The following is a 13,689-nucleotide window of genomic DNA, read 5'->3' on the forward strand; positions in this document are numbered from 1 at the left end:
TGACAAAGACAGTAAATAACACACAGAGAATAGGTGCATTTTGAGGAAATAGTAAAATACTGATTAACGTAACATTAAGAAATGTAAAGTTCCTTGCATAAAGAAAGAGAAAAATTAAAACACCTTTAGTTCTTAATGAAACTTCACCAGGCTTATATAAATCTAAATTCCTTACCTTAACTTGAGCTTAAAATAATGGGCTAACTTGACAGAGCTTTACAAATCCTAGCAATGAACATTATCATTTATTACCAGAATGAGTAATTATAGGTGGAGCAGGGAGATATCACATACTGGGAAATGTCCAAAGAGTTTAGCAAGACAATACTTCTTTTTCACAATACAAAGATAAAACAGTCATAAAACTGAGAGTTCATTTCATTCACTTGGAAGAGAAGGGCAGGTGGGTGTTCTTGTTACAACAGATTGCAGCCCTCTCCTATAGGAGTGTAAAGGAGAATGAACAAACACGGGAGGTAATATTCACTCCACAGTGCAAGAAGGTACGTGGATTTAAAGTCCATCACAGTAATTAAATTTCAGTGTTGACACAGTGCATCTCAACATTCAGACTTCTAAATATAGTTTATACAGTGCCTGTGAGCAAAATGCAATGCACATGAATATTTATCTCGGTGGTGCTGATTCTTCTGCCACATGCTCAGAAAAGAAGGGTTGAGATTAGGACAGATCAGAACAGAGTCCACAGAATTTGATGATAATCATTTCAAATAGTTGAAATGATCTTGCGGCCTTACGTGAGGCAGTGGTTTTCTAAACATTTTGGCTGCAAAACCCTTTGTACAGATGAAATCTAATTAGAAGCCAAATATTTGAAATAGACTGAAGTGGTATAGGTCAGTTGATTTATGGGGGCACTGGGTAGGCGGGAGAGGGTGTTCCAGACCCCTCGACTGCTCAGTGCCACAGCAGACTCTGACATGCACTATTCGACCTATAAATAAGTAAAATAAAAATCCATTTGGGATTTGATTGATTTTAAGGTATTACAGTGATTTTAAGGTACTGACTGATGGTGGAGAGCTATGGATTTCAAAGGAAGGGCTTATGAAACTGATTGATTATGATAGGGAAGAAGCAGTAAGATTAGAAAAAGTAATGTTATTTACTTTTGGCCACTCTCCAGGAAGACACCATCTTCTTTCATATTATTCCCAAGCCCTCGACCACGGCCCTGCATCCATTCCATGTAAGCTTCTGTTCCCAGTCTGTCCAGCTCTGCCCTAAGAGACGGTGTCTGCATTTGGGCCCACTCTTTGCTCAAAGTGGATGGGACTGCAAGGTGCTGCTCTTCCTTTTATGCCTAACGTGTTTTTCTACCGTTAGCTCACATTTTTTTTCTACCAATGGTTTTTCTACTATTACCTCACGTATATTCACTGATTTGTTAGTCAACTTAGGTGAAGCACTCTGTGGTAACAAATAACCCCAAGTCCTCAGTGACTTATAACAACTTGTTTCTTGCTGGTATTACATCTCCATAATGGGCTGGCTAGATGGGTCTGGGACCCAGGCTAATGGAACTCTCATACTTGGGACATTGCTGGCCTTGTGGCAGACAAAGGCCGTATGGCACCATACTCCATAAGGGCTCTGAAAACTTTCTGTTGGAAGTGGCACACATCACTGCTGCTCACATGCCACTGGCCCCAAAAGTCAATTGTCCAAGTTTGAAATATAAAAAAGGGAAGGGATGTATCATCTTTCCATAGGGAGGTACCCCATAGGGAGGGACCTAAAAGGAGAAGTGGCAATATTTTCAACAATCTACTACAACTAGTTAGTTATTAAAGTTGACCACCTACCCCCACCCCTACCCCCCAGCCATTGAGAAAGCTCAATCAATGACCTTGCTTTATTTCTTTTGTCACATAATTCCAATGTAGATATCATATTTTTCTGGAGTTTCCATGACCCATGCCAATTTCCACTGAAAGGCAGAAGTATAATTTCTTGTATGTTTCTCTTTTAGAGCTTGTTCTTCCTATTAGGATTGCCCACTAAATAATTTCATGCCTGAGGCTGCTGCTAGCTTTTAAGATATTTAGAAAACAGAGATACATAACATGTCCTGAACAAAAGGATTGCTCTGCCTTGGTGCTGCTCGCTCTTGCAGGAGGATGTTTTTACGGGATGCTATAATTTTGAAATTACAGCTTTAAAATTATTATTAGTATACATTAAGAGTAACAGACCTGATTTGCATCAAGAGGAATTGGGCTTTGCGTCATAGATGCTTATTAGTGGATTAATGGATTGACTGACCCATAACATATCCATTCATTCACTTGTTCACTATCTACTGTGAACCAACAAACACTGTGCCAGATCAAGTCCTGTTCTCGTGTAGCTTACAAGTACAGCCCAACCTGGGAGGGATAGCTGACATCATAATGGGCATATTCAACATCTCCGATATCATCCCAACTGCTGCTCCAATCCCCATTCTACCATCTGACTATAAGACCTACCTAGATTCTATAATCTCTCCATACTTAGATGGGGAGAACATTAAGTAACTACCTCATAGGTTTCTTATGAAAATTTTCTGAGATGGTGAAAAACAATTGTTCCTAGAGCATAGCAAACACCCAGTAAAAGTCAGTCATACACCTCATCATGACCGTGACCAGATTAAGTGCTAGAATGGAGATGAGGAAGAGAATCTGGCTTTGTATAATTTCACCTGAAGAAGATCTGGAGGTCTTCACTGAAGTCGCTTGCTATGGGGTCAACTGCGTAATGTAACTTTAAAAAGCTAAATCAACTCAAGTAATAGATGAAAAACGTTGTATTGTAGGAAAACTAAATTCTATTTCAGTGTACCCTGATCAAAACTCACCCAGAATATAGAAAAATGCTTTTTGGTGTGGGCCACACATTTCTGAAAATGGAATACTAGCTGTTTCTGCATCACACAGGGTCCTAAGAACATAGTCCCTATAAATATTTATAGTCTCTATAAATATTAGTTGTTGGTATTATACACTGGCAAGCTCTTTCATTTTTTAAAGTTTTTTTTTTTTTGAGAGAGAGAGAGACAGAGAGAGAGAGAGAGAGAGAATGAGTGGGGGGGGGGGGGCGCAGAGAACAAAAAGAGTGGGCTCTGTGCTGACAGCAGAGAGCCGGATGTGGGGCTCGAACTCACAAACCATGAAATCATGACCTGAGCCTAAATTGGAGCCGTTCGGGTGCCCTGAAGCACTTTCATTTGTGTCAAATCACTAGAAGTCATGACATGCTCTAGTTTCAGTTTCTTCTAGGATTTTTTTCAGACAACTGTTGGTCAATCCCACAGAGATACTTTACAATGCCCTTCAGAATGTCAAAAGGACTTACACCAATCCCTAATTTCCTGCTGATCTTTACCATCTGTTACCTTGACCTTTTCATCAAAGGCTCCTTAAGCTACTGGAAGCCCTGCATGTTAACACCCAGTATGATCCTCTTCCTGTGTTTCTTTGTCTCAGTCTCAGCACTACCACTTGCATACATTTTGCCTGCCATCATGGTTTAAAGCAGTTCACCAGAACACAAAAATATGTGGCAAAAAGAGATGCTCCCGAAGGGTATAGAACACACATTGCTGAACACTTTCAACTCGGTATGGTGCAGTGGAGTGTTCACTGGCTGAGAATATTTGCCATATGGGGCACAAATGTTTGCTGCCTGAAAGCATGTAGAACAGTCTACCATACCAGCTCTTACTGCCTCAGAGTGTGCCGGCACTTTAAGGATCTGTGCTCTTATGACTTGTTCTATAAATGCATATATTTTTCCCTTGGGAAACTATGGTATATACAAATTGTATTATAACAACCCAGCCAGCAAGGGGCAGTATTAAATGGAACATGTATTCAAAATTAGCCACACTTTAAGAGGGATAGGGATAAACTATTGCTTGCTTAGAGGATAATCAGGTAATGAAGGATACAGGAAACTTGGTTCTTAGAATGACCAGGAATGTGAGCATCCAACAGAAAACATGGTTTATTTGAAAGCTACTCCTGAGTAAAAAGGGAAGTTGACTTGCCCTGTTTGGTTACCAGGGGTGAAAGGAGGACCAAAGACTAGAAATTATAAGAAAACATGTATTTGTCCAGCTTGAGAAAAGGTTTTCTAATATTTAATAAAGTCCAAATAAGGAATAGTTTGTATTGTGTTAATGAGGTCCACATCACTAGAGGCAATAAACTTGTATGACCATTTATTAGGGACCCTAGATGGGATCCATGCATTGGGTAGTGTGGTGGTTTATAAATAATGGCCACAAATTGGAGTTTGACAAATTGACATTTCTTTCACAGAGAAGTGGGGTCTTTGTCCACTCTCCTTGAATCTGGGAGAACATGTAATTGTTTTACTTAATTAAAGATGGTAGTAGTCACACCATGTGACTTCCAAAGCTGCATCCTAAAAATCTAGACAGTGTCTGCCTTGTGTGCATTGAATGTTCACTTTTGACATGCTCCCTCTCAGAACCAGCCACAAGCCTTGAAAGCTCCAAGCCATGTAGAAAGCCATGTGGGAAGAAAAATTCCAATTAAATTTAAACTTTCATTTATATCTATTTTGTCATATGAAAAATTAGAAATAAATTAAGTTCAACTAAAACGTAGTATTCTACTTAACAATGGCACCGTCACTCATCCATATGTCAGAGAATCCACATATTAAACATTCTCTTTAGCTTATTGAAAAATATTTTCATTTAGGTAGTCTAGTCAAATTGGCTTACCTATATATTATATTACTTATTTTTGACTTACTAATTAGCCCTCTTAAAGTAGACAAGAGGCTTAAAGAGATTCCTGCAAAGAAAGCACAGATTGACAAAGAAATACAATGTAAACACATGCGCACAACTAGAAACGGGCAGAGTTGATACTTTCTTCCTCCTGGGTCAAATTTCTAGCCAGCCACAGTACCAGAACTCAAACTGTGACAGTGTGATGAGAACGAACTAAACAATTTGGAAATTGTTCAGCTTTACATCCACTATATTGCTGATCCGCACCCTAAGAGTTGTGCCTTGTATTATATTTGTAAATAATAAATACAAGTCAAAGGTTGAAAAGTGTGAAATCACCGATGTCCAAGTATTTTTGACCCACAAAATGTCAGTTTATGTGGTTCGACCTACTTCGTTGAGATCAAATGCTCCAAAATTGGTTGCCTGTGAGTGAGTGCAAGAAAAAACTGTATGTAGACTACTTATTTAAGGGATAAGACATGTGGCAAGCATGGGTTTGGTAGGGTGCACAGGAACCTGTTTACCATGGTTCTCTAACTGTATGTATCTCTTGTGTACGTGAGCATTGACATGTGACATGTTACAAAATTATTGCTTTCTTTGGGGGGATAAATAATTTTATTATAACACATGGACTCTTTCCAATTAGAGTGGCTCTTAGCACCCGGATATATTGTGAATCACTGACTTGAATGACAATGATTATTCTTTGCCTGACTCCATTCTGCAATGATCTATCTAGAAAATCAACATTCCTTAGGAAGAAACAAGGCTTTAAAAAGAATGATCTTTATGGGAGCTGGTGGTTATAGAGAATTTTAGTGCCAATAAAAAGAAGATGAGGATTACTTGTTCCTTTGAGGCCGTGAGGTAATTAAAAAACAATATTTAGTGGCTTTTAGAACACCTATTTCCATGAAATCTTGGCACTAAACAATTCAGGGAAATCAGAATAGATAAATCACCCAAACAGATCAGAAGGAATGGATAAAGCAACCATAACTCTATGCTACCTCCACCCCTTTCAGATTCACTAAATTATTTCAACCTCTTGGCACAAAATCCCATAACACTCCAAGGCATGTGTCTTGCTTTGGCGCTTGTCAAAACTAGTGTCTGAAAGACTGCCCAGGGAATGCTCTCCCGCACAAGGGACAGCTTCCTGTTGGAGCCCTCCTTCCAAATGGCTCAGGAAGCCCACTCTCATCCAGTCCTGTGGTATCAACTCTCTCATATCAGCTATATTGTGCTCTGCACATCAACAATATCAACAACTGCACTTAGGCTGAAAGTAAAAGGATAAAGTGGATTTTTTTTTCATGCTCTTTTAGTTACGGATTCATTCAACAAGTATTCCAGTGGCTACCATGTGCCAGGCTGTGATGAGAAAGACAGAGAAGAACACAGCAATTTGCAATCTGGAGCTAAGAGACCACCCCAAAGTTAGAATTCCAAACACCAGGCGAATTTGGTTCCCTAAGATAACATAAAAATGTGAAAAGAATAAGACATGTTGTTGAAAACTAATGTGTTCTGGCACTTTTGTGTATCTCAATAATTGACATTTAAAAACTAGATTCTTGAGAAGCTATCCCAGTTAAAACCATGTGACAGAACACTTGGAATGTTCAAGAGACAGCAAGGTTAGGCTGAGTAAAAGGGAGCAGTCCATTTCCAAAGTCTCTAAAATATAATATTGGAAACAGAGTTAAGAGTAGATAGGAATGTATCAAAAGAACTTAGCCAACTTTAAGAGGTGCCTACTGGCCAAAGACGAACTGATTTTGAGTAGCCATAAGGATAATGACTATAATGGATTGAAATAATTCAAAAAAAATTTTTAATTCCTTTGTTCTTCATGGTATTAAAAAATATTGAGTACTTAGGAATGTCAGGGAGCTAAGTTATTATTTCAGAAACTAGAAAGAGAAGAATCAAGAATTTACCCTTCTTCTTCTACACTAACAGTACCACTGTTAACCAAAGAGTAAATGATGGGAATTTTTAAATTACAGAATTATTACATCTAATAAGTGACAGATGCATGAGAACATAAGAATATCACCATTTTTGGGGCGCCTGGGTGGCGCAGTCGGTTAAGCGTCCGACTTCAGCCAGGTCACGATCTCGCGGTCCGTGAGTTCGAGCCCCGCGTCAGGCTCTGGGCTGATGGCTCGGAGCCTGGAGCCTGTTTCCGATTCTGTGTCTCCCTCTCTCTCTGCCCCTCCCCCGTTCATGCTCTGTCTCTCTCTGTCCCAAAAATAAAAAAATTAAAAAAAAAAAAAAAAAAAAGAATATCACCATTTTATAATCTCTAATGAATTAATGGATCTAGGTATTGAACACCAACATCTCTTTAAAAGAGATGACTAGATATTATGTGCTTTCTATTAAGTAGATAATATCAGATACGTAGTTGTCTTACCAAAAAAAAATATGAATATGATCAAGTCTGTAGATCCAACTACAAATTATAGGAAATAAGAGGACCAAAGAACACATTAAACTATACTATGAGGAAGCAATCAACAAAAGCTAGACTGAGAAGCTATGGTACAAACAACCTGGTATCTTCAACAAGTGAACTGCAAGGAAAAGAAGAGGAGGGGAGTACCTACATATTTTTAAAAATATTAAAAACTATTGAGAGACTAAGAGAAAAATTACCAGGTGTACTCACAACTGCAAAGAAAAGACCCCCCCCCCCCCCCCCCCCCCCCCCCCCCCCCCCGCCATTCCCGAAACCAGCCAGGGCGTGCCCGGTTGTAGTCTGACCTAAAGGCGGGAACCAATCAAGTTCTGCTGAATGGTTTAAAATAAAGACGGGAACCAATAGAGTTCTGCTGAGCATTCAAATTTAAATGTTAACCAACAACAGCTCTGTAACCTCTAAAAAAGGTCCCTAACTTGTTTGTGCCGGTCTATAAAAGAAGCTGTAAGATCCTTACTCAGGGCCTCTTAGCGTCACCGGCAACGAGTGCGCGGAGGACCGGGTTCAAACCTGCAATAAACGACCCTTGCCGCTTGGCTTTGATTCTGGACTCTGGTGGTTTGTTTTCGGGGGGGGGGGGGGGGTCTCTCAAATCGGGGCATATCACTATCAATCAACTGCAATATATGGACTTCATTTAAATCTTGACTAAAAAAAATTTGAGAGAGAGAGAGAGTGCAAGAGAGAGAGAGAGAGAGAGAGAGAGAATCTTAAGCAGACTCCATGCTTAGCACAGAACCCAATGCAGGGCTTCATCCCATGACACTGGGATTATGACTGGAACTGAAATCAAGAGTTGGATGCTCAACTAACTGAGCCACCCAAGTGACCCTAAATTTTGACTTTTTTGGAAGCAGAAGCATGCATGACACTTATGAGACAATTGGAGATGTAAACACTAACTAGATATTTGATAGTACAAAGAGGTATGGTTAATTTTTAAATGTGATATTGGCATTCTGGCCACATATAAAAACTGAGTTTTTATCTTTTTGAAGTACGTACTCAAGTATTTGGAAAATGGAATAATATAAAAAACATGATTTTGGATTTTCCTCGAAATAATACAGAGGATGGGTTGGGGAGATGTTGCTAATAGTGGAGATGGGGCAAGGTAGACCAATGAGTTGATGTTTGCTGGGCTGGTGGTGAATATGTGAATGATGAATGGTGATGAAAGATATGAATATCATTATATTATCCTGTTCATATTTCTGTGTTTTTTAAATTCTCCACAATAAAAGGCAAGAAACTATACATCTAATGGTTTGGTTGCCCCGGATCCAAAGCTATATCCACATGGAAGGATACGAATATATGTAAACATGATAGAAAGAAAATAGAAACTCTCTTGTGCATTTGAATAGAATATATGTATGTCTACATACACACAAATGTGTGCATGCATGGATATATCCTCAGATGTGTCTTTTTGATATTCTGCTTGACACTGCTTCTAGCCTTGTCAAAGAAGGTTCAAATCAGGCTGAAAACAAATAAACCAATATTTCACTTAGTACAAAAGCACATTTCAGATTATGTACCAGAAAAATGACCTTGGTGGCATGGCGAAGTAGTGTATATAAAGTGTGTCCATGTGAATGAGCATGCAGATGCTGTACTTCGAAGATTAAGGGAATTCAACACCACCAAATGTCTGTGTGTAGGTCAATTTTAGCCTGGAGAAAATGCACTAGATCTAGGAATTCATACTTCAGAGTAGTTCCAAGTTTCCTGGGGATAATCTTTAAAACTGAATACATATAGAATCTTCTCCAATCCAACAAATCAGGCAATACAAAGATGGTTCACCTACCTTTCATATCAAAGGTCAAGGCATCTATCTCAATACTACACTGTGAAATGCTAGCACAATGAAATTAAAACCAAGTGACACAGGCAGACAAGTTAAAAAAAAACCCAAAAACTCCAAACTCCTGAAAAGTAACAGAGTTGAGATTATTATATAACGGCCTCCTGCGTCTGATTGTTTACCACAACTAGTTGTTTACACAACATAGAAACCCTTAAGGGCCCTGCATTATTAGAGCAAATTAGCACGTTTCAAGAAAGTAGTGGATTATTGCAGATGAAAGTGTTTTACCAACAGGGGTTTTATGGTTGGCAAATGTGATTATATATCCATTAGCATCTGCAAGCCAAACAAACATGTGCCATGTACCTCCCAGAAACACCTCAATGCGGATATTCTAATTTCCACCCTTTCAAAAGAACAAAAGGATTTTTATCCAGGCACAGCCAAAGATAATTTTAAAAGACTGAGTAGTAAACTAGGGCAAATTATTTCTGTAACTTAAACAATTATCAACTCCCCATCTGCTCTCTAAGGATAAATGGCAAAAAGAAGCGTCTGTCATTTTTTTGAAACGTGGCAAATGTTGACCATCTACTTAATTAGTCTACTGTGCTCACTCACTAAACATATTGAAATTTTATAGAAGAGAAACTAAGGGAACGTGGTAAATCCTCTCTTTCTCCATCCAAACAGGATAGGGTGATATAAGACCTCCTCAGAATCACGTGCTGTATGAATACAATTGCATGGAGCCCTTTCAATGCACTGAGGCACTCTTGCTGTTGTCATTCCCACTAATGGCAGCGATGTGTGTGGGGGGCTGAGAGGACAGCATCTTGAGGCTTTGAGGGTTTTGCTGCTAAATATCCCCCTACTTTACCTCAGCTGTATTTTTAACATACTGCTGTGCTTGTAATGAACTTTGAACAACAGCTGGAGGAAGACATGCCCAGTTTTCAAGGTCTATGGGAAATGAATGTTTTTATGACATGATTTATAAATGATATTATATCTATGAAATTTTAATGCTTTAATTTTGGCCCACATGGCATGAATTAGTGAGCCAAGATAACTATCGGGCCCTATTTTCACAAGAGCAATTTCCACTACAAGATTAAGAGGCCATAGCTCTTACTAAAGGTTACCTTCCCAGCAGAAGGACACAGTGGTGGTGCAACCTAGCATGGCCTTTTCTACAAAACAATCCCTTTGGAGGAATCACAAAATGCTCCGTTTTACAACCTTATAATCAAAATCAGAGTAATATTAAGATGAACAAGTTTTGCTTGAATAAGATTCAATGAGAACAAACTAGATAAAACAAAACATCAAAAGAGACAGAGAAACCTTTAAAAATATTTACATAGAACAATTTCCCCTCTTTTTTTTTGGTTGTCATCCACTCTGAATAATTGTGCAAGTCAACAAAGGAAAAGAACTTTGCATAAAACCACAATTTTAATCTTTGAACCACAGAAATAGAAGTAGAAATTTGTCTTGTTTTCCTTCCTTCCTTCCTTCCTTCCTTCCTTCCTTCCTTCCCTTCCTCCCTCCCTCCCTCCCTCCCTTCCTTCCTCCTTGCCTACCTGCGTGCCTGCCTGACTTTCCTTCGTTTTTTGGGGGAGTGGCAATTGTGGTGGCAGATGCTGTTCAATCAATCAACATGGCATGTGTTCCTCTTTACTAGACCCTGTGGCAGCGGGGAAGTACAGTAATGTGAGAGCCGGTTTTAGTCTTACAGTCTAGGAAGGGAGGGGGAAGGAACCATCCTAGAACAATCTGTCAAAGGGGATGGTTATATGGTATATGTTACAGACTCTAAATAGTTCAGGGAGAAGGGAAACCAAGGACATCTACAGTGATCAGGAAAAAGCTCCATGAAGAACAGATGGGGAGTTAGGGCTTGACTGTGATATGGAAAAGGCCAGAATTTTGATAGCTATAGCGACAAGGGACACTCTTCCCAGGCAAGAGATCCTATAAAGTCAGTAATGGAGCTTCTAGCCTCCAGGTGATAAGTGTATATGACTGTTTCAGAAGAATATACATTCCATATGTAAAAATATTATATACACAGAGAGAGAGAGACTGAAGGGAATTAGTTACACATGCAAATCTACTCCTTCAGCTGTGACAACCCTCTTGTTCCTTGTGGCTCCTGTGGAAATGGTTAATCAAGATCCTTAGAGCTCATCCTTCTGACATTTCTTCTAACATGTCATCTGTATATTCCAGAGTTATTAGGCAACTTTTATGAAACTAAGTCTACAAGACAGCTCTAAGGTGTGACTGATGTCTCTTTTGTAAGTCAGAGAAATTTTCACAGCCTGTGTCTCAGGAGACTAATATTTCAGCTCTTCATGGGGTGTTATTACCTGTTTGTGTCTGGCTTCCACAGCACTAGACTGCCAAAATTCCTTGGTCTATCTGCAGCAAGGGAAAAGCTATCATCAATTATGGATTGAGAGCAAACAATTAACTTTGCAGGAAGCAATTCAAATGAGAGCCAAATTTCTTTTTGGACATTCTGTGATATCAAAACTTTAATTTATTAGGAGATACAAAAAACACTTCATTTTCCATAGCGTCTATGGGTTCCATTAAGTTCTATCCCTTGGCCCTTCCCTGTGTTGCTTAGAGAATAGAAGCACCATCATGAAGAGAACTATTCATTGCCAAATACCTAACAATCCTGTTCTCCACTGCATCTGACAGTCTCCAGGGAAGACATTCTTTGAGCAGAGTTGCCTAAGGTTTCCCTAGCTGGCCCTGACTACACTGGCCACCTGTTCCCTGTTTAGAGAAACCATCCTCCCCCACCCCAACCTTCTGTTCCTTGTCTCAGACTAACGATGATATATGGGGTGCTGTGTTCCTCCTAATTATGAAAATTGCTTTCCATTGGTTCCAAGATTTTTATTTGGTATATTCTCAGAATCTTGGCTAGCCTCTGTGCCTTGGCGTCCTTAAGTAAAATTAGATCTTAGAGCCCCCATATGGGATCTGACATACAGCTTTTAACCAAGAGCTCTTATTTTAAAAAGGAAAAAATAATGCTTCAAAGAAAAGATGCCAGTTATTTACCCTGTAGTCCACCATACCACCAAGTCTGGGCCTCGATACCTGAAGAAAAGTTCCCTGAGCCTGGTGCATGAATGCCATCACTGGTGAACACATCATTGCTCATGTTCTCTTCCTGGTAGATTTTCATCCGTATGAAAATCTACTCTTTCATGATTCTTCACCTATGTCTGTGGGGGCACCACCATCCCCTAATTTCCCAAGTCAGAAACCTGCAAGTTACTCTTTATGCCTTCCCTACTCTCTCCTTCTTATCCACTTCCATATTTAGTTACCATCAAACCTCCTTCCTCAATATCTTCTAACCCAGTCCACTCCAATCCACCCACACTCTACTACTTTATTTTAGGGTCTTATGATTCCTCACCGGAATTATAGAGCACATAGGCAGCAATCCATTTTTAGCCGCACTCGTCCTTATTGCTTTAGCTTTCTTTCTTTCTTTCTTTCTACACAGTGTAGTCCATATGATTGCTCTGAAGTGCAAAGCTGCTATTATTAGCCCCTTCCTTCAAACCCTTCAGTGGTTCTCCACTACTATCAGATGATCTACAAGCCTTTGGTCAATGATGCCTGGAATGTCCTATCCCTTTTTCTTTTAAGTAACTTTGATTTGTCCTTGGAACTCATTTCTAAAATAACCTGTTTACTTGTATGTCTCCATGAGCTTCTTTGGGGGATGGGAGGATGCTCTGTCTGATTGGTCAGTAAATCCTCAGCACAGTGAAAGTATCTGACATAGCCTGGATTCTCAGTATATGTTTAGTGAATGAATCAATGATGCAATTAATGAATGGTCTTTTCTTCTCCTGACTGGCCCCTTACTCATAAGAGGCTATGAGTAGTTTTAGATGCTACTGGAAATCACAAGATGGAGAGAAAACTCAACTGTTTTCATTTTTACAATGAAACTGTTAGTGTGTTTGCCGTGTGTTGGAAGAGAACCTAGAAATGATTATCTTTCCTTTGGTAACTATAGTGAATTCCCATTTCCTCTGTATATAAAGATAAACTTTCATTACGGCTCAAACCAAAACATTTCATCACTGGCTTCTCCATGAAAGCGTAGTCTGCATGTTACAGTCTCTTCTCATTTATAAAAATAGGTATTTAGACTGCTTCAAACTTCCGTTCCAAGTTCAGAGTTTCTATTAAAATGACCTAACTCTTCAGATACCCTTGAGCAAAGAAGATCCCAGATACAGCTTAGAAGACCAGCTTCTTTGTCTTAGTATACAGCTTGAGGCAGGCCACACATGGATCAGTGAGGGAGGAAGGGGCCACCTTTCCAACTAGCTAAGTCAGATGGGAAGTCAGCCCTGCTGACAAAGGACTGATAGATGTTAAAGCCAGGTCACCTTACCCCTAGTCCTTCCGTACACTACTGGAGTTTCCTTATCCATTCTATTATCTTCTTCACTGGTTTTATGAAAGAGAGTTTAGTGCCTTAGACATTTTCAGGGTCTCCTTGGCTGGTTGACCTTGGAGGCTTGGGAAAGCAATATGCTCCTGCCTCAATTCCATTGC

At 39.5% G+C, this 13,689-nt stretch overlaps 1 protein-coding gene across 4 annotated transcripts in view; it reads right to left on the reverse strand.

Annotated features, from left to right (window-relative positions):
* The window catches only part of ST6GALNAC3 (ST6 N-acetylgalactosaminide alpha-2,6-sialyltransferase 3), a 533,022-nt gene that overhangs the window by 46,657 nt on the left and 472,676 nt on the right, over positions 1 to 13,689 (reverse strand). The gene's annotated exons all lie outside the window — the stretch shown is intronic.

Source organism: Panthera onca, chromosome C1, assembly GCF_046562875.1.
Source record: "Panthera onca isolate mPanOnc1 chromosome C1, mPanOnc1 haplotype 2, whole genome shotgun sequence".
In the NCBI taxonomy this organism is placed as follows: domain Eukaryota; kingdom Metazoa; phylum Chordata; class Mammalia; order Carnivora; family Felidae; genus Panthera; species Panthera onca.